Here is a 22,322-nt window from a genome sequence, read left to right on the forward strand (position 1 = left end):
TGATGAGGATTTTAGAAGTTCTCTGCCAGGAACTGGGATGAAGATTAAATATATATTTCTTATTGTATCACAATATCATAGCTAATTTTTTTTAAAAGATTTTATTTATTTATTTGACAGAGAGAGATCACAGTAGGCAGAGAGGCAGGCAGAGAGAGGGGAAGGGAAGCAGACTCCTGCTGAGCAGAGAGCCCGATGCGGGACTCGATCTCAGGACCCTGAGATCATGACCTGAGCCGAAGGCAGTGGCTTAACCCACTGAGCCACCCAGGCGCCCTATCATAGCTAATTAACAAAGGCAGCAGTGCCTATTATTTACCTGATCATTAGTACCTGATTCACAGTGAATGCTTAAGAAGTATTTGTACTTCTTAAGTGGAAACGGTGAAAAAAAATTTTTTTATGAAGAAAACAGGTTTATCAATAGAATATTTCTAGTGGTTAAGAGGGGGAGTGGATCAATCTGTAGAAATTGGACTACTTGAAGTTTGACACCCAAGCTCCCTGTCAGAGAGACCAAAATGGCCTGCACTTAACAGGCATATAAATATGCTGAATGAATACGTGAACTTTATTCTATGGGACATATGCAAATTATGATTCAACTGTGACAGCCAATGTATTAGGTACTATTGTATGCCACATCCTGTTTCATCTTTATAATATGAAGTAGGCAGAGTACTCCAGAGTATAGGCAGAGATTATCAAGTGTGGGTTTAGGACTCCAGCTAAACTGAGGCACCCGAAACTTGGTGACCATTGATACCTAATATCTTATTCAAAAAAGAAAACCAGGAGTGCCTAGGTGGTGGCTCAGTCAGTTGAGTTTCTGACTCTTGGTTTCAGCTTCATGTCAGGACCTTTGAGATCATGACCTGAGTTGAAACCAAGAATCTTCAGCTGAGCCACCCAGGCACCCTCAAATAAATAAATCTTTTAAAGAAAAGATTTATTTATTTTATTTGAGAGAAAGAGAGAGCACACATGGCGGGGGGAGTGGCAGAGGGAGAGAATCTTCAAGCAGATTCCCCTCTAAGCACAGAGCCCTGTGTGGGACTCAATCTCATGATCCTTGAGATCATGACCTAAGCAGAAACCAAGAGTCCACCGATCAACCCACTGAGCCAGCCAGGTGCCCCAACAAATAAATCTTTAAAAAAAAAAAAATAGGGGCATCTTGGTGGCTCAGTCAGTAGCTGGGGTCATGATCTCAGGATCGTGAGACAGGGCCCCACATCAGGATCCATGATTCTCTCTCTCCCTCTGTCCCTATCTCACTCGAGATTGTGTGTACTCTCTCTCTCAAATAAATAAATAAAATCTTAAAAAAATAAAAAGGAACATCAGAGTATGAAAGCCAACACTGGAAAAATCAGGACTTTTTCTATATTACATTCAGTACTGTTTCCACTATCTTTTGGAAAGTGCTTTGCATTATTAACAGCATCTAAAGCTCTTTACCTTGCTTCAGAAGATGTTGTGAGTCCTATTTACTGAACAATAAAACAAGACTCAGAGTGCTTAGCCTAGCTGCATTCACACAGTAATGGAGCCCCCTATGACGGTAGTCAATGTTTGTGATACATTGTATGTTTATGATGGCACACACCAATTTACCTTTTAAATTTCTAATCTTATTGGACCTTCTTTATTAGTTTGGAGTTTTAATCAAATAAATCAAATAAAGCACACCTAACACCTAAAGTTAACCTAAGTGTGTTTTGATCCTTATTGTATTCTTAGTCCCTAGACCAGTATTCAGTATATCTATATTTTTAGTGACTAAAAGAATGAATGATGTGCGATCATCAACCCACCTAGATGATTGTGCTTTGTATTAGTTTCAGGGTCAACCAAGGGAAAGTGAGAAGGAAATCAGGCAGATCAAGAAACTTCTCTGATGCCCTACTGAGATTGCCTGAATTCTTAAGACCAAGTCCTACAACGTCTCCACTTTTATGATCTTTAGATTGCTATTTTGGAAGCTGGGATCCTAGACTTCTTTTGCCATATATAAAGTGTGTCAGACAAAGGAGAGTGATTTAAGGGAATGTATTCTGTAAGTCATTTAAGAAATATTTCCTAAGAACTGATACTGATAGTAAAGGGGACAGGAGAAAGGCATAGTCTAAAGGGCGTACTTGTTTTTCTTCTTTATTGTTTTTCTTCCCTGCATGAAGAAGCGGGGAAACTAAGTTTTAGTCTATGCTATCTCTATTACCTGTACTAGAGGATCTCAGTCATGGGTGTGAATAAAACGCATCTGGAGAATTTAGAAATTCACCTTTCCAAGTTTTGTTTCAGGAGTCCCTGATATTACAGGTGTGAGTAGACCCAGGGATCTGCACCCTGGGTGATTATGGCGCTGGTGATCCAGCCACCCTACTGTAAAAAACCCACTCTTGTTACGCAAATTTGGGGGCGGAGATGAAAAAAATCTGAACTACAATCGAGTCTTTATTTCTGCCATCCTCACCACGACCTGGCCAATTCCTAAATTTGCCCTTATTCCTAAAACACCCACAGCCCCTAATAAGAATGGCACTCTGCAGGGTCTTAGCTTAACTTGTCTGTCCAAACCAGTTTACACAAAGGTGTGAATAAGATTTAACTCCTTTAGCAAGGCACGTTCGGGGTGGGGGTGGGGGGGAGGAAGTATCCTAAGGTGTTAGAACACTTTCATTACACTAAAGTTTTGTTTCTTTGGCGGGGAATTAATCTGCAATACCTGTTAGTCTAATTCGGTTGCTGACGGAATGCTGTCCACTTCCCTCTTCTGACTATTGAATGATTCCTTCTAGACTCATACTGTTCTTTGTGAAGCCTTCTTCGATAAACTTACCCACAGGGACGATCCCTTATGTCCATTGCATGTTTCAGTGGTAACACCTACCATCTTGTAGTGGGATTGCCTAATTTAGTTTTGTAGCTCCAGTTCCAGGAACAGTGCCTGCCAAATAGCAGGCGCTCAGTAATTGTGGAACGAACGAATGAATGTCAAAGACTAGGCCGAGAGTTTTAAAAATCAATGTTGACTAAGAAACAAAACACGGAAATGTCAAGGGCTGAATGCCAGGCGTTGCAGGCCTAGAAAGAATAAAAATAACCCCCAACAGCACAGCGTCCTCTTAAAGGGATCACCTGTCCCATTTTCTCACATCGCTTTCCACCGTCTCCTGACACCCCAATTTTCCGCTCACTAACTCATTCCCTTCCTTACTGTGGACAGGTCAGGCAGGTAGACTGGCTCAGCAGCTCTGATTGGTCGGCGATGATTTCATTGTTAAGACACATCCGGGCTTTTTCCTTCCCCGCAACACCTCCCCCAAGAGCTCTGCGTTCGGCGCTTCCCTCTCCCGCGTTCGCCCCACCCGTTGGCTGAAGCAAAACAACTGCCTCTCCCCGGACCCCTTCTTATCCTTCCCTGCGCCATCCCTTCCCGGCTCTACGCCGAAGAGAGACGTTTATGTCCTCCAATGAGGGCCTAACAGGACTTTGTTAGCCAATCAGCAGCCAACCCCCTGTAACTCCGGGTGGGACTAGGCTTCCACACCTATAACCGGACAGCGCGTTGGCTCCTTTATGGCGCTTCTTTCACGCATGGTTTAGAGGTCAAAAATAAAGGGGCATGGTTCTCGTAGGATGGGAAGGATCCGCACACACTCTGGATTTGACCGTTTTCGAAGACTAGCCAATCGCTATTTGGATACTTCCCCGCCTTTTGCGCGTTCATTTGAAAAAAGCCAGTGTGACGGACTTGGAAATTGGTTCAGTGACGGACACGCACGGAAAGCCAATGATTAAGGGTTCGGGTCACCCTTTGGACCAATAAGAAAAGAGAATCGCTAGGGCTCGGTCTTTGCGAGGCGGAGTGCAGGTGGGCGTTATTTGATTGATGGCGATCTCTACTTATGGCTGTTAGGGTGGGTTGGTCCCTAACGCCCAGAGGCGGGGCTGAGTGAAGTAAATGGTAATGAAGGGTTGGGTCTCACTCAGTGGGCGGTGTTTGATGGATAGTTGACCTTGCCAATTGAAGGTGGTCACTGATGTCCAATGGGAAATTAGGACCTGAGAGGCGGGGCATTGTGGGCGGGGCAAGCTAAGTACCGTGGTACAGAGCAGCCGAAGTGGGAGGGAGGGTGGTGATTGATGGGCCGACTAGCCAACCGAATGCAGTGAGAGGCTGCACCGTCCCAATGGGTGGGAGCTGGGGGCGGGGCTCGCCGAGGGGCGGGGAGGACAGGGTGCGGGGAGGGGGTTGCAGAAGGAGCGGAGCGGCTGCTGCTCAATGGCGGAAAAGCCGCCGGTGCTCTGACCGCCTGGTCCCCCTAGCAGTTGCGGGGGAGTTTCCTGCCGGCGCGGCTGGAGTCTCTGTTTCTCAGGGTTCGGTGGCTGGAAGATGCTCCAGAGAGACGAGGCTGCGGCGGAGGAGGTGGCGGCGGCCGAATCGGCAACGGCGCTAGGGTGGAGAGAAGGCGGCAGCGGCGGCGGCGGCGGCGTGCGGGGCCCGACGGTGTAAACAGCTCCGGAGGCGGCGGAGGCGGTGGCCGAGACCCTGACGGGGAAGCGGCGGCTGAGGCAGGGTCGCGCCTCGGTCGGAAGCCCGAGCTGAGTGCATCAGGGGTTCTCTGCGGCGGGCGAGAGCGGACGCCCTAGACCTCGCTTCCCTCCCTCGCCCCAGGTAAGGCCGCTCGGCGCCCCGCCGCAGGGGAAACGGCTCGCGGGTACCACCGAGGCCCCGCACTGTTTTCGGGGTGCCACCGGGCCACGGTCGCGGGCCCTGTTTGCCTTATCCTCTCCTCTTCTGCCGTGGAGCCTGGGGGAGCAGAACGCCGGGCCCGGCTCCTGGGTAGGCCCCTTCCCCAGCCGCCGCCTCCGCGCTCGGCCGAGTCTGGGAGAGGCTCGGGGCAGGGAATTTTACTTTGCTCCAGCGCCTGAAAGTAAACTGCTTTCCCCCGTTCCTTTCTCCAGTCCGCGAGCATCTCTTTGAAACCGAAACACCGGGGCTACCCCAGGCCTTAACTCATCCCTTCCTGGATCGTGCTTATTCGAAAACCCTTAGCTTTCCCATTTGTTTCCTCATCAGTTTCTGCCCCCCTCTGCGCTCCACTTCACTTCCTTGTTAAATCTTCTTTTCTCGATCTTCTGTCTGTGCGTCTCACCACCACCTTCCTTCTTAGTGGCTTTAAATCGCTTCTTTTCTTAGCCGACTCCGGGCTTCTCTTCCCTTTCTTCTCTCGAGCGATCCTTTCCGGATGTCATTCTTTTTAACAGAGAAGTTTTTAAATGAAACTTATACCGCCAGCAATCCAAATCTTCAGACACCCTTCAGGAGTAGACTAACCAGCTTTTTGCAGCAGATTAGTTTTTTTTGTTTTTTTTTTTTTAAACTGAGCCTAATATCCTTAAAAAAAAAGAAAAGAAAAGAAAAAACAAAACAACAACAAAAAACCCAGGTGTATTCTTAAACGTCAGATGTGAAAATGACACCGAGGTAATTTTAAAAACGAGGGGCTCAGTGAATGTTGAAAATAGTTATTTCGTTTTTTAAGTTGTCTGACCTCTCATGTCGGATTTAGCAGATCTAGAACATTTGCCCATCTTATTTGGCAAAACTGCTTCTTAAACATTTGATAGCTGGCCCAGATTCATCTCTATTCAAGTCAGCTTAAAAACAACGTGAAAACTTTAAAAAGAAGATATTTTATGAACTAACTAGGAAGCTGTTTTCATGAAGTCACAGTTAAAGACCTTTTAAAATAGGCTCCACATGTTTAATGTATCAAAATAAAGTTGGCAGGACTCTTGTAAAAGGATTATTTAGGAATTTGAGTAGTCTTAGTGATATGTAGCTATTTTGGGAAAAACATTCTTTTTCTGTTAACAAACGTTTACAACTGTGATGTGAGAATTACTGAGGTTTATTATGGGATTAACACAGGAACTCATTTTATTTGAGCTACTGCACGGATGTAGAAGTGGTAGATTGTTCGGGTCAGATAGTGTAAGTCCCTATGTTCTGGGAGGTGGAGAAACATACCATCCACACTGAATGTTAATGGACATTATTTCATTTACTTTCTCTGTTGTGCAATAGCAAAGTTCCTAGTGTTGGCCTCCTTTTTAATAGAGCATTTCTAAATAGAGACAGGTTATCCTAATTATTATAGTCTTTTCCATACAGGCTTTAAAAAATATGAAGTTAAACTATTAAAATGGAAATTTTTAAAGAAATGTTTTTGTAGGCTTTTCGAATGGGCAATGTGTTGTTTCAGTTGAACTTTTAAAAGTTAGTATTTAGAACAGTTTTTTTGGTCAACATTTTTTTTCAGGGTAATTCTGATCTTTCCTGTGCTTTTTTTTATTTCTCTCTTGAGTTATTTTCTTTTAATGGTGTTTGTGTTTTTTCCCTTTCATTTAGTTTTGCTCTCATAAAGTCTTAATCACAGTTTCTACAGTTGCTCTCTGTGTTGCTTTATCAACATGAAATACTATTTTTATGTGATCTTTCATACCCGTTAGTTAAGATCTCCCAGTTTTTGTACATTATCCTTTGAATTTCTTTATGTTGTAATCATTCTCTTAGAAGTGACCAGTGAAGCTTTGAACACCTGTTTTCTCATACCGGGTGTCTGATTTCTGTGAAGACCCCAGGAATGGGTGAAAGCTTTTAAAGTTAGTCTGATAGTCATGGCAATAAATATTATTTTATGTAAGTAATTAACATGTTCTAATTACCAAATCCCTTAAGATTACATCATCTGAAGGAATGGTATGTCTAAATAGCTGTGCTTCTAAGAATGTCCGATTCACAAGTTTAAAAGTTCAGAAAAAGTGGTTTTCTCGTGAAAATTTATTTTTCTATCGTGTACATTTTTTATGAAGTCTTTTGAATTAAAATTTGATGCCGATAGATTCTTGGCACTCTTGGGAGTGTAGAATTTGCCATAGTGTAGTTCACTGATTGTGGAGATGCATTCCAATTGTTTCGCCATTGGCTCAGTTTTTAAACTTGCCCTTGTAAATGAGTTGGTAAACATTTCTTTTATTACACATGATACTGACAGTGAATCCCCTCCCATTGGTGTTAGTTACACATATTATCTACATTGTATGAAAACTTGTATGTTACATGTAACTATTTTAAAGTATCTTGTGACATTACCTAGGCTAAAAGTAGTAAAATAGTATAATTCTAACTCCATAGTAGTCTTTCATAAGATGTAAGTGCTCTTTCATAAGATAAAGTGAATAAATTTAACTTATTAAAATATAACGTATTATACTTTTTCTGTGAACTATGCCTTTCACAGATCACTGATTTTAAGAAAAAGTTAGTTGGGAAACAACTGACAGTGTCAGTGTTAGAATAAACTTTCTAAATTCCAGAATTTGAATAACAAAATTTATTCAAGTAATACTAAACATAAAATATAAAATTATGGTTAGTGGTAAGATAATTTGGGGGAATATGGGTACTTCTGGATATCCATTGTGTTTTTTCCGCCATTGTATTTGAGTCTTCTTATTTTTTTCTTAGCTAATTTCAGAATTTGGGTTGAAACCAAATAATGTCTTAGTAGCTTTAAAGTTTTATGGTAGAAATAAACTTTATATATCAGTGGTATTGCAGATTAAGGGAATTCACTGTCTATGAGGTAAAATTCTCAGATAGTAGGTAGACCCTGGAAATGTAATCTATTTCCCATTACACTGTTTTGTACTCAGACTAAATGGTGAAGGGAGATAGGGTAGATTTGGGGAATATTGGTTTTTATAGTTTTTGGTTCACTTTAAAATTTATAAAATGACAGGGTCTGTCGTCTTCCAGCAACTGATCTAACAAGTATAGGTGAAGAAAAAAGTTCTTCATAATCTTTGTTTTATCCTTATTTCTGTTGATGATACTTGTTTATAACAAAACATTGATTTAAAAGAAAATAACTTGATCTTCTAGAGTAATTTAAGTATGCTAATATCTTTGATTAGCCATTTTGAAATCTTTTTTCAAATGAAACATTTTAATGTGGTTTAACTTCTTTGTGGAAACTGGACTTGAGTTACAGGTTTCTTTATTTTTATTTATTTATTTATTTTTTGGGTAAAGATTTTATTTATTTGACGGAGACAGAGAGGGAGCAGGGAACATGAGCAGAGGGAAGTGGGAGAGGGAGAAGCAGGCCTCCCGCTGAGCAGCGAGCGGGAGCTCAGTGTGGGGCTGGATCTCAGGACCAACTGAGCCTAAGGCAGATGCTTGACAGCTGAGGCACCCAAGTGTCCCTGAGTTACACTTTTCAGTGTTTAAGCTATATCCTCTCCTTCCCCCAAAGAAAACCACCATTTAGACTAACCTGAGTTATTTGATCAGGTAGTTGATATCAATATTATGATATTATCAGTATTATGATAAAATAATATTATGATATTATCAATATTATGATAAAAAGGGATGCCTGGGTGGCTCAGTGGGTTAAGCCTCTGTCTTCGGCTCAGGTCATGATCTCAGGGTCCTGGGATCCAGCCCCACATCGGCTCTCAGCTAGGCGGGGAGCCTGCTTCCCCTTCTCCCTCTGCCTACTTGTGATCTCTCTCTCTCTCTCTCTCTCTGTCAAATAAATACAATCTTTTTTTTTTTTTTTTCCCCTTAAAGATTGTATTTATTTGACAGATCACAGGTAAGCAGAGAGGCAGGCAGAGAGAGGAAGGGAAGCAGGCCGAGCTGGGAGCCAATGCGGGGCTCGATCCCAGGACCCCGAGATCATGACCTGAGCTGAAGGCAGAGGCTTAACCCACTGAGCCACCCAGGTGCCCCAGATAAGTACAATCTTTAAAAATAAAAAATAAAAAAAGTCTTTACTAAATTCTTGATGGGATGACTTTTTCCATAAATGTAGTCTATATACGGAAGTTTAATTTCTCAGATTTTATAAAGATCATGAAATTTTGTTTTTAGCATCATCTAGCAGCCTAGAAAACAAATACCATAAGGTAGCTGATTCTTTTTTTTTTTCTTTTTTTTAATTTTCATTCAAACTTCAGGGTGTGTTATTTCTCCCTTTCAGTTTAATGTTAATAACAGACATAAACATTTTGTTGTCAATTATGGTAAGTCATGACATAGAAGAGTTCTCTAGTAAAGATTTTTTTTTTTTTAGCTATAGCTGACTTGTGACCACATCTATAATATCTTCTTATTTCTTGGCATGACATATACCTTTTATAGTGATACCCTTTGTATATTATAACTTATTTAACTTTAAGAACCCAGTAGTTTAGGGGTGCCTGGATAGCTCAGTTGTTAAGTGTCTGCCTTTGGCTTGGGTTCAGGATCTCAGGGTCCTGGGATCGACCCCACATCGGGCTTCCCATTTGGCAGTAAGCCTGTTTTTCCCTCTTCCACTCCCCCTGCTTGTGTTCCCTCTCTCACTCTTTCCCATTGTCAAATAAATAAAGTCTTTAAAAAAAAGAACCTAGTAGTTTAACAGTCAGTTGTGGTATTTTAACTTATTCATATGTTTAGACAAATTTAATGTAGTTTGTAACATTTAAAGTACAGTTTACCAAATTGAAACTTTTTTCATTTACTCGTTTAATATTTACTAAAAATGGACTCAGGTTTCTCTCTCTCTCTCTTTTTGAGTATGTTGAAATACCAGTATGAAATTACTGTCTTTAAATTGATATCTTTCTGAAAATTAAAGACCTCGAAGTTTGGAAACATAACCCTTGTTGGAAAACTTGTTTTACGTTTCCTTTGAACGAAAGAAGACGATTAAATACATGGCCTGATACTTACTTATTTATTTATTTTTTAAAGGGTTTATTTATTTATTTATTTATTTGACAAACAGAGATCACAAGTAGGCAGAGGCAAGCAGAGAGAGATGAAGGGAAGCGGGCTCTCTGCTCAGCAGAGGCTGAGGCTCGATCCCAGGATCCTGGGATCCTAACCTGACCTGAGCTGAAGGCAGAGAGGCTTAACCCACTGAGCCACCCAGGCGCCCCCATGGCCTGATATTTAGAGGAGAGAAAGAGATGAACCTTGGAAGACTTTGAAGGAACTTGTCTCAATTTTAGAGATGGGACCAATTATTGGCAGGGGTATAGTCAGGATAAGACCTCTGTGTACTGTTGCTGTGCTTTTTGTCTACATAGAGTGGCCCCCACTTCAAAATAGGTTGTGTAGCTTTAGTGCATTTGTGTGCCAGAAATATGAAAAATCTTTTCCTTTGTGGGAAACTATTTTTTAAATGTGGTTATTATTAGGTATAATCAAGTGTGTAATATAAAAAGAAACGAAGTGAATAGGTTTTTTTTTTTTTTTTTATAAATAGTGTAGACCTGAGAAGCAGTTTTGATAAAAGAGTAATTTGTGAAGTGCTGAAGGATTTCAAAACACTTTAAACCTTGAGAGTAATGTCAGTGATTCTTAAGTCTAACTGCATTTTATTTTCTTGGTGTAGGTATGTATAAGTGTACTCTTAACATGGAAAAGGGATAGTTAATAGGTGTCCCTAGAAGTAGGGGAATCTAGGAATGTCCTTACCATTATGGATACTTACCCTCTCTTGGGAATGAATGTTTCTTTTTCCCCTCTTCTCATTAAAGCATTCAATTCTGAGTTAATGAACTGGTATTATCTATAAAATACAGGTGACTCTTCTTCTTTGTCCCTTACAAAGAGGAAATAATGAACTCAAAGCAACTCTAAATGATCAAGTTCAGATATGAGCAACTGGTACTTAGGCTACCAGCCCACTGAGAAATAAAGAATTCCACGTATTTAAGAGTAATAGTATTTAGTCTGTAGCCACCCCATCCTCAGCCATTATTTTGGCATTCCTTGAGTGCCTTCTAACATGCAAGGCACCATTCATGGCTGATGAATGAACAAAACAGACAAAAATCCTTGCCCTCATAGGTTTTATATTCTGATAGCAAACACACTGCCTCAGTTTACATTACAGCTGTGCTCCCTTTATGTATGACTGAAATCAGGAGTGGACAGTTTGGGATGTATGGTGTTTTCTATGCTACACTTAGATGCTGTGATTAGAGTTTTACTTTTTTTTTTTTTTTTTTAAAGTAAGTTTTACATGCAACTTGGGGCATGAACTCACTACCCTGAGCTCAACAGTCATGTGCTTCACTGTCTGAGTCAGTTGGGAGATCCTAGAGCTTTACTATTTATTTATTTTTAAGTAGGCTCTCCCTGCCCAGTGTGGGGCTTGAACTCATAGCCTTGAGATCAAGAGTCAGACACTTAATGACTGAGCCACGCAGACACAAAGAGTATTACTATTTTTTTCTTTTTTTTTTTTTTTTACAGTTTTATGTATTTATTTGACAGACAGTGAAAGAGGGAACACAACCATTGGGGAGAGGGAGAGGGAGAAGCAGGCTTCTGCAGAGCAGGGAGCCTGATGTGGGGCTCGAACCTAGGACCTGGGGATCACGACCTGAGCTGAAGAGAGGCACTTAACAACTGAGACACCCAGGCGCCCCCAGCATTACCCCATTTTTAACAAAAGAGAGGGAAGAAAAATAAAAGAGGGAAGAAGAGTTTTTCTGTAACTAGACAAAAAAGTGATACATGGAAAGCGGAAGTAGGAAGGGGGAAATAATTGTACCTAAGATTAAAAGGTGAGCCAAAGAGAGAAAAGCAGTCCCTGTATGAGGCATGAGGAAAGCTAGGGCCTTCAGTTGTTTCCCATTTACTGCCCATGCTTGGATAGATGAGTTCCTAGATGGGAAAATGGGAGAAGGTAGGATAATGGGAGCAGGGTAAACAGGACTTTTTAACAGAAAGACTGGTTTATGTAACTTGGGAAGATGTTATCCAACATCTTGAGTCTTTTTCTCAGCGATAGGTTTTATTTTTTTTTTCTTTTTTTTTTTTTTTTTAAAGAATTTTATTTATTTATTTGAGAGAGAGACAGTGAGAGAGAACATGAGCGCTGAGAAGGTCAGAGGGAGAAGCAGACTCCCCATGATGCTGGGAGCCCGATGCGGGACTCGATCCCAGGACTCCAGGATCATGACCTGAGCCGAAGGCAGTTGTCCAACCAACTGAGCCACCCAGGCGCCCCTCAGCGATAGGTTTTATACACATATAAAATGTATGTTGTCATTTGTGTTTAGCAAAAACGCTGTTGCTGTGTGTGTTTGTGAGTATAACTGAAAGATTAGTGAATAGCCATTAGTGTCTGGAAATACTGTCACTGATTTGTGACTGCTACTTCTGTTTTCTGGTTATTTGACAGTTCTGTTGAAGATAGCTGAAGGAGCCAGTCTGTCCGAGTTTATTATGCTAAAATTGGTCTGTATAATATTTGTTACCGCTTCCCTTAATTCTGGGGCTGGTGTGTAACTTGAAGTTGTGCCTTTGTTTCTCCTGCGTTGTAAATTTCTGCATGAGGGTGTCTTACTGCACGATACGAAGCAGATACTTATTTTTCTACTGTGTGTTATGTACCTTTTCTAGTGATGATCCAGTTTGGTAAAAATATCTCTTCCTGAGTTTACACAAACATTGCACATTTAAGATAAGCATGAGAGATCTTTGATCTTTGTTTTTATCTTAATACATAATGGTCTTTTTTTTCATTTGTGAGGCATTGAGTCAGACTCTCATGTGATCTTGCTTGCTGCAGTGAATTGAGTTTTTTTTTATCTTAAAGCAAATCAACTTGTGTGTATTTCAGGGCCTTCCTTGATATAAAAATGAACACTGGTTCCATTCATGACCTAAGAGACTTCATTTTTAGGACCCAAATGAAGCCTTTAAATTACTAGTTTCACTTTTAATATTTTTTTGTGTGTGACTTATTTATCACTTTTTTATCAAAATGCTGATGTGATGAAGAATTTGAACTGTTATTTATTTATTTATTTTTTTAAGATTTTGTTTATTTTAGAGAGTGTGAGTTGGGGAGGGGCAGAGGGAGAGGGAAAGCATCTCAGGCAGACTCCAAGCAGCGTCCAGAGCCTGAGCCCCCATCATGGGGCTTGCTCCCAGGACCCTGAGATCATGACCAGAGCCAAAACCCAAGAGTCATTCGCTCAACTGACTGAGCCACACAGGCGTCCCAGAACTTGAACTTTTTGAATATATATTAAATTTAGTGCTGTCAGACCAGGTTCACCAAGCTGTACAGCATTTTAGATTAGAAAACAAAACAAAGCCTTACTTGATGTCTTAAATTATTTCTTGTAACTGGTTTCATTTCTATAGTACAGAATTTTATTAAAGCTTTGTGGTTGGTTGTAGGTCCTAAATGTAAGGAAACGGAGTTTAATTTCTTGCTATTCTTCTGTTCTCAAGTGTTTTGGAGCAAAATGTGAAAGTGAAATGGTAACTTTTGCCTTAATATATAATAGTTTTCAGTTATAGTCTTTTTTTGTTCTATGCCTCTAACTCTGCTTTGTGAGGGAAGTAGAAGTTTGGGAGGATTAGTGAGGATTTAGATTGCGTTATTGCTCTTATCCAACATCTTGAGTCTTTTTCTCAGCGATAAGTTTGTGTTTTAGTCATTGTATTTGCTCTTCTCTTGTGCTTTTTGTTTGTGTTGCCTTTTCTACCTCTGTGATTTCTTTTCTTTCTTTTTTTTTTTTTTAAGATTTTATTTATTTGACAGATCACAAGTAGGCAGAGAGGCAGGCAGAGAGGGGCGGGGAAGCAGGCTTCCTGCTGAACAGAGAGCCCGAAGCAGGGCTCTATCCCAGGACCCTAAGATCATGACCTGAGCTGAAGCAGAAATCCAACCCACTGAGCCACCCAGGCACCCCTCTCTGTGATTTCTTGATACTTATTTAACTACAGGGTGGCCACCAGGTCTGGAAGCACAGATGCACAGACAATAAATGATTTATTGATATTCCAGTACAGAATGTTAAAGTAATATCTGTATTTTAGGACTTTCTGATCACCCTGCAGACTGGAATTCTTGTAGGTGGGTCTTTTGTTTCTGTTCAGGCATATATTGCATGGGTAAATTATGGAGTCCAGTGTAAGGTATATTCTGAATAGGAAAGAGAAGCGATGCATAGTTAATTTTAGAGCGATAGCTGGAATAACATTGACTCTGCATTTTTACGAGGACTGAAAACAATCTAACAAAGATAAGTCTGAGATTTAATTCGTTGTCAGATATTTTTGCTAACAGTTTGGGAGATGCTATATAGCAGTAGCTTCAGGAGTATACCAAATGAAAAGTGGTCAGAGAAGTCGGCCAAATGGTCATGACATTAGGAAAATATGTGTTTAGGCTGTAACTCTATTATTTCAGAGTAATGCTTTATTAATAATAAAATCCTTCTTAGTCACATATGAATGGAAACCATTCTATACCCATAGATGTGAGAATGACTTGTTCACAAACATGCATGAGGCTCCTTACCAACAAATTTAGATATTTCTGAATTTTTGCTGCTTGATGCATTTAGGTAATGCTGTAGGGTGCTTAGCGTAGTTTACTTGTGTGTTTTTAAGTGTATATTAAATATAAGAAGACTTTATATTTGTAATGGCGCATATTTCTGGAAAAAGCTGCAAAAAGGAGGGTGATGATTGGGAGTGTTGACACTAAAGCCAGACTATATGGATTTGAATTCTTCTCCTGCTACTCCGTAATGGGTAACTTGAAGCAAGTTACTTAACTGTCTCTAAACCTCAGGTTTTCTCATTTGTAAAGTGAATGATAATATATGTTTATATTTATTTTATTTTTTAAAAGATTATTTATTTATTTATTTGACACAGAGAGAGAGAGAGATCACAAGTAGGCAGAGAAGCAGGCAGAGAAAGAGGGGGAAGCAGGCTTCCTGCTGAGCAGAGAACCCGATGTGGGGCTTGATCTCAGGCTCCTGAGATCATGACCTGAGCTGAAGGCAGAGGCTTAACCCACTGAGCCACCCAGGCTCCCCCTTACAGAGCATTTTAATAGTATACTGAGTACCTATATACCCACCACTTAAATTCAACAGTATTTATACTTTTTTACCATATTTGCTTTATATAATCAAATATATATATTTGCTTTGCTGAACCATTTAAAAATAGATTATTTTTTTCTCCTGATACTTCATCTCTAAATTCTTAAATATGAATCTCCCCCTAAAATGACATTTTCTTCCTACCTACAATACTCTTATCTTATGTAACACAATTATCTAATCCCCAGAAGTCATCTAATCCCCAATCCATAAGTAGATTTTCCCAGTTAGGTCAAAAATGACTTATATAGCTTTTCCCTTCCACACCAGGGTCCACTGAAGGATTGTGCACTATTATACTACATTTACTCTTGTGTCTCAATTCTCTTTTAAATTTAAACACCTACTTAAAAAGTGACCCTCTTTTTGAAGAGACTGATAATCTTGTAATATACCCTGTATTCAGAATTTGTCTGGTTGTTTCTTTGAGATCTTTTAAAAACTTACTCCTTTGTCTTCCGTAAGCTGTTAAATTAGAGCTAAAGACTTGAGTTAAATTCAGGTTAAACATTTTGGCCAGGATACTTCATAGTTGATGCTGCTTCATATTACATCATGTCAGAAGGCACAAAATGCCTGTCACACGGTTAGTCGGGCTAAATTTGATCACAGGTGAAGTTGGTGATTGCTAGATGTCCCCATGAACAAGGAACATTTTCTCTTTAGTGATTATCAGGTAAATTGTGGCATATTTGTTACCATGCAAATCCATTTCTCCTTCAGAATTTTACTTAATGGATTTAGTGATTTCTTTTTTTTTTTTTTTTAATTTTTTTTTTTTTTTTTTTTTTTTTTTTTTTTTTAAGATTTTATTTATTTATTTATTTGACAGAGAGAGAGATCACAAGTAGGCGGAGAGTCAGGCAGAGAGAGAGAGAGAAGCAGGCTCCCGCTGAGCAAAGAGCCCGATGTGGGGCTCGATCCCAGGACCCTGAGATCATGACCTGAGCCGAAGGCAGCGGCTTAATCCACTGAGCCACCCAGGCGCCCCTAATATTTTATTTTTAAAGTAATTTCTCCACCCAGTGTGGGGCTCGCACCCACCTCCCTGTCATCAAGAGTCACATGCTTGGGACGCCTGGGTGGCTCAGTTGGTTGGACGACTGCCTTCAGCTCAGGTCATGAGCCCGGAGTCCCGGGATCGAGTCCCACATCGGGCTCCCAGCTCATGGGGAGTCTGCTTCGCTCTCTGACCTTCTCCTCGCTCATGCTCTCTCTCACTGTCTCTCTCTCAAGTAAATAAATAAAATCTTAAAAAAAAAAAAAAAAAAAAAAAAAGAGTCACATGCTATATATCATCTGAACTATCTAGGCATTCTGTGATTTCTTTTTTGAATATGGATCTATCAGGGGTCACCTAGCTATGGCTGATTGGGCAAATTTTGTCTTCCACCTGCTTTGTAAATAAAGTTTTATTAGAATACAGTTATGCTTATTCACATAATGTGTGTGACTGCTTTCCTTTTATTTTTTTCCTCCCTTTTAAAGATTTTATTTGTCAGAGAGAGAGAGTGAACACAAGCAGGGGAACCAGCAGGCAGAGGCAGAGGGAGAAGCAGGTTCCCTGCTGAGCAAAGAGCCTGATGTGGGAATTGATCCTGAGCCCAAGGCAGACCTTCAACCAACTGAGCCACCCAGGGGTCCCTGTGGCTGCTTTCCCACTGATTTGGCAGGTTGGGTAGTTGCAAAAGAAATCATATGGCCCTGCACAGCCCCCAATACTTACTTTTTGGTTCTTTAAAGAAAAGTTTTGCTGAGCCCTGATATAGTATGTTTGTATATAGTGTCTCCTTATTCTCATTGTAATGGTAGTAGAGGTATAATATTGGTGTTTATATATTTGGTAATCATATAATTGGTTTTTATGTATAGTTTCTGCACCCTGATGTTGTTCAAGGTATAACTGCATCTAACATGGTGCAAATTGTGAAGTTTTTGCTTATATCTCTCAAACTATAAAGTATGGTACTGTACGTGGTTCATAAAATTATGTGTTAAAAGCACAGAGATATTTCAGATTAAAAAATTTGTAAAGCAAAATGAACACCGAAGTACCCACTACCCAGCTTAGTTTAGGATATAGGACATTCCAGCATACTTGAAACTGTCCTGTTGCCCTTGTAGATTTCATCCTTTCTTTTAAATTTTTTATTTTTTATAAACATATATTTTTATCCCCAGGGGTACAGGTCTGTGAATCACCAGGTTTACACACTTCACAGCACTCACCAAAGCCCATACCCTCCCCAATGTCCATAATCCCACCCCCTTCTCCCGATTTCATCCTTTCTTTTCCCACTGTCCTGATTTTGTGCCTTCTCTCATGTATATGATCTCTGTGTATGTATCTGTGTCTAAATAGCATATACTACTCTTACATCAATCTCTTAAAGAGATTTTATAGTTTTTGTGTATGATTGTATATGGAATGTCTTTTCATAAAATTTGCTTTTTTCGCTTAACATTTTTGCGAAGTTCTTCCTTGTTGCTCTTTACCACTCTTTGTAATAGTATCCAGTATGTATTGGATACATATTATAGCACATTTAGTCTAGTCTCTTTGGATGGACATTTGGATTATTTTTGTGACTGTAAACGATAATATTAAAATGTACTTTACATGTCTTTTGATATATTCATATGTGTGAGAATTTCTCCAGAGCACATACTTAGGGGTATAATTGCTGAATTGTAGGCCTTTCTCATTGTACAATCTATGAAGGTATTTCCAGATTCTCTCCAAAGTGGCTGTAGCAGTTCATGCTCCCACCAATGGTATACAAAAGTTTCTGTTGTTCTAGATCAATATCAGACTGTCTTACATAAATACAACATTGGCCAAACATGTAACTTAAAATTTTCTTTTTCTTTTTTTTTTATTTTTTTAAGATTTTGTCAGAGAGAGTGTGCCTACAAGCATAACTTAAAATTTTCTAGTAGTCACTTTAATAAAAAGGAGCAGGTGAAGGTAATTTTAATAGTATGTCTTATCTAGTATATTAAAGAAACCATTTCAGTATGTAAGCAGTAAAAATTAATGAGGTGTTTTTGGACTTTTTTAGATTAAATTCTTTGAAATACGGTATGGGTTTTGTACTAACCAGCATATCTCAGTTTGGATTAGCCATGTTTCAAATTCTTACTAGCCACTGTGGGCTGTATCAGACAGCACAGCTCTGTGTCCTTGTCTGCATTTGGTATTGAGAATTTATTTTTCATCAATCTGATGAGAGAAACCCTGTTTCCTTGTGACTTTAATTTTGCATTTTCCTATTAGTAAATTTGCATTTTCCTATTATTAGTGAGGGTGAGCATTCTCATATGTTTGTTTAGCGGCCATTTGAATTCTCTCCATTTGTTGTTTTCTCTTTTCCTGTTTTTTTTTTTTTTTTTTTTTAATTTTATTTTTATGTAATCTCTACCCCCAACATGGGGCTGGAACTTAGAAGCCCCAGATCAAGAGTAGCAAGTTCCATTGACTGAGCCAGCCAGGCGTCCCACATTTTGTTTTTTTCCCTTAATGACAAAATCCTGTAGGCATAAGTAACAGATTTTCTTTGCCATTAGAATGCTGGTGTTTCTGTTAATTGTGTTTTAAGAGTTTATAGGGATTAATTACATGGTGTGTCTATAAAATGACACAGCCACTTCAGGGGCGCCTGGCTGCTTGAGTAGCATTTGATTCTTGATCTCAGGGTTGTGGGTTCAAACCCTATGTTGGGTGTGGAGATTGCTTAAAAAGAAAACCTTTAAAAAACAAACACCCCCCAGGGGCGCCTGGGTGGCTCAGTGGGTTAAGCCGCTGCCTTCGGCTCAGGTCATGATCTCAGGGTCCTGGGATCGAGTCCCGCATCGGGCTCTCTGCTCAGCAGGGAGCCTGCTTCCTTCCCTTCCTCTCTCTCTGCCTGCCTCTCTGCCTACTTGTGATCTCTCGCTGTCAAATAAATAAATAAAATCTTTAAAAAAAAAAACAAAAACCACCCCCCAACCCCATTTTTAACCTAAAGGTAGTTTTGAAATAACTTCAAAAATAATTTGGATTGAAGTAAATGTTTGGAATGGTCGTACTTGAATAGTAATATAGGGGGTGATTGCTTTATTCTTAAGGTGAACAATACTTTGTATATATTTTCCTCTATACATTCTTGTCTTTGCTCCGTTTAGGCTTGCTCTTTTCCTTAACTCTGAGCCCAAATACCCCTAGAAAGAGTTCAACTGAATGGATGCGGTCTAGAGCCAAAGAAGTTCTCCAGCAGGGCTTATTGGGCAAGACTGAGGTGGGAGTTGTGGGTGCTTTAATGTAGAGCATTTGGATACAAACCAAGTGATAAATTCCTTAGTATGTCCCCGTCTGCAGTAAGTGGGCATGTTTGGGTGTTTTAAGTGCGAAACCTTAAAGGTAGAATTTGCTGGAAATCACCACTGAAATGACTGCCTTGTCAGAGAGTTTATACAGGCATTGGAGACAGTGGCAAAAATACAGCTCATGTCTAAGATGGACAGATTCCTGAGGATGAAGTACACGAATGTGTGGAGGTTCTGGTGTGTTGTGGTGGAAGTGATAAGAGATTTCCTAACAGGGTGGCCAAGTACATCAGTAGGAGTAACATGCTATGTACAAACCTCAGCTCCCATGTATGAGCAAAGCCCTTGAGGAGAAACTTAGTGACCATGGTAGAATTGCCTGTTCCTGGAAATGGTGGTTGATTTGGAAAGTAAAAGCAATAAAAGATAGGAATCATAAAAATAATTAATAAAATGACTTTAAACATTTTAAAAGATTGCTGGAAATAAAAACTTCTTTTACTTAATATGTGTTACAGTACATGACAGAGGTTAATCAGTGTACCAGTAGGGTTTTTGGGTCTCTGCCAATTATTTTTGTGAGTTTCGTAATGGTTAAGATACTCTTTCTTGGGGGCGCCTGGGTGGCTCAGTGGGTTAAGCCTCTGCCTTCAGCTTAGGTCATGATCCCAGGATCCTGGGATTGAGCCCTGCATCGGGCTCTCTGCTCAGCAGGGAGCCTGCTTCCTCCTCTCTCTCTGCCTGTCTCTCTGCCTACTTGTGATCTCTGTCAAATAAATAAATGAAATCTTTTTTTTTTTTTTAAGATACTCTTTCTTGAATATTTATTTTTTTTTATAGATTTTATTTATTTGACAAACAGAGATCACAAGTAGGCAGAGAGACAGGCAGAGGGAGCGGGGGAGGGAGGGAGCAGGCTCCCTGCTGAGCAGAGAACCTGATGCGGGGCTCGATCCCAGGACCCTGGGACCATGACCTGAGCCGAAGGCAGAGGCTTAACCTACTGAGCCAACCAGGCACCCCTTAAAGACGTATCTTTTAACTTAATGTGTACTTTACTTAATACGTGCTAGGTGTCACAGTCACAAGTTAGGGTAGGAAGGATAAGGAAGGCAAAAATGTCCAAAGGAGTATGGATGACTATATATAGGGGTGCCGAGAGGCTGGTATGAAGGGTTGGTGATGGTGACAAAGAGGAGATTATTTTTTCTTAGGTGCCTTGAATGATTTAGTTAGTTCACGTAAAGAAGGTAGAGCAGATTGATTAAGGTGGGAATGAGAATGATGTACTTGGCTGGTCTAAGGCCTAGGCAGGGCAGGTTATAGGGGAATGTTTCAGACTATACATTTTGTACTGTGTCACTTGGGGAGTGGAAGGCCACTGCTGCTTTTTGGGATACTTCAGGTATGTTTTAGGGAAATGAAGCAGGTGATAAATCTGCAGGGTGGCCTGAAGGAAGGGGAGACTGAAGTCAGGGAGACCTACTAGGAGGCAGTTAGATAATCCAGACAGTAGATGGTGATGCTCAGGATTGGCTGTAGGGTAAAAGAGACACTTAAAAGGGAGATTTGATGGAACATTGATTGGTGTGTAGTGATTGGATTTATGTAAAAGATTAACCTGAGTTACTAGAAGAAGGATTATGGATAGATGGATTAATAGGTAGTGAATGCAAATAGATTAGAATACGAAGGTGGTTTGGGGGCAGAGGTGAAGATTTTGGTTATGTTCTGTTTGAAGAGATACCTAGAGCAGACAAGCTTAATGATTAAAAATCTGAGAAGTCAACGTAGAATTGATGGCTAATGGGGCACCTGTCTGGCTTAGTTAGTATAAAGTGTGACTTTTTTATTTTGGGGGTTTTAAGCTCGAGCTCCACGTTGGGGGTAGAGGTTACTAAAGAAAATACTTTAAGAGGCACCTGGGTGGCTCAGTTGGTTTAGTGTGCCTTTGGCTCAGGTCGTGATCCCAGCTCTGTGTTCGGCAGGGAGCTTTCTTCTCCCTCACCCTTTGCCTGCTGCTCCCCCTGCTTGTGCTCTGTCTCTCTCTGTCAAATAAATAAATAAAATCATCTAAAAAATTTATAGAAATTAGAAAAAATGATAGTTGAAGCAATACGAATGGATCAAAGGGTAGAATACTGTGTTTTGGGTTGAGGCTAATTACCATTTTGGGGAGTGCACTTTTCTTGAATTTTGGAGGTTGTAGGAAAAAGAATGGGCCTGAATAACTCTGAGTTTTGTGTTTTGAAAGTCAGCAGAAGTGGAAAGATTTTCAGGAAAGGGGAGGAGTTATTGGTAATGTTAAGTGCAACAAAGTGCTTTAACTTGAGAAGCCTCCTTTTTAGGACCAGACTGAAGAATGAGTAGCTAATTCTAAAAAAGACATCAGTATCTGAGTTGTTTTGGTGATTATTGTGGTGATATAGTTATATATTATAGCCTAAGGAACATTCCCCTTATGAAGTATTCTAGATATGTTGGTCATACTATGTATGATGTTCCTTTAGGGTGACGTAAATTCACTTATGTGGGTGTTAGGACTATGATGGTGTATTAGAGCTGTGTTCTGTACCACTTTACTAACTACTCATTAACATGGCACTAAAGATAATCAAACCTATCAATAAAATCCACTTGTAAAGTCTCCAGAAACTTTCTGCTGTCTGATTTTTTTTTCTTTTGGTAATTTGCTTTTTGTAACCTGGAACCTTGTATTTGGTAGGGAGGTGAGGACAGAGAACAACTAGAAGTAAGTCGTGTAGCTCTGCATTTCTGTTGTTATTTCCAGTTGGAAAATTGTTGGGATTAGGAAGGGCATGTATTTGAGTTCTGGGCTGCTTTTTGCTAAAGTTAAAAAGGTCTTATCTGTCAATATGTTTGAATTCAGTGTTGTAGTAAAACAGTCAAGCACAGATCATGACAAAGTTCAAGGTACAGTTAGCCCCTATTTCATCCTCTACATAGTCAAATAAAGATAGGACATGAACTTCCTCTGATTTCAGCAGCATTAGCTTAAAAAT

At 40.1% G+C, this 22,322-nt stretch overlaps 1 protein-coding gene across 3 annotated transcripts in view; it reads left to right on the top strand.

Moving 5' to 3' along the window:
- The first annotated feature begins 4,236 nt into the window (after positions 1 to 4,236).
- The window catches only part of PPM1B (protein phosphatase, Mg2+/Mn2+ dependent 1B), a 92,172-nt gene continuing 74,086 nt past the window's right edge, over positions 4,237 to 22,322 (top strand). For all 3 annotated transcript variants that reach the window (XM_059406221.1, XM_059406223.1, XM_059406220.1), the window contains exon 1: positions 4,237 to 4,681. The gene's annotated coding sequence lies outside the window, so the exon portion shown is untranslated. The remainder of the gene's footprint in view (positions 4,682 to 22,322) is intronic.

The sequence above is a fragment of the Mustela nigripes genome, chromosome 7 (genome assembly GCF_022355385.1).
Source record: "Mustela nigripes isolate SB6536 chromosome 7, MUSNIG.SB6536, whole genome shotgun sequence".
In the NCBI taxonomy this organism is placed as follows: Eukaryota; Metazoa; Chordata; class Mammalia; order Carnivora; family Mustelidae; genus Mustela; species Mustela nigripes.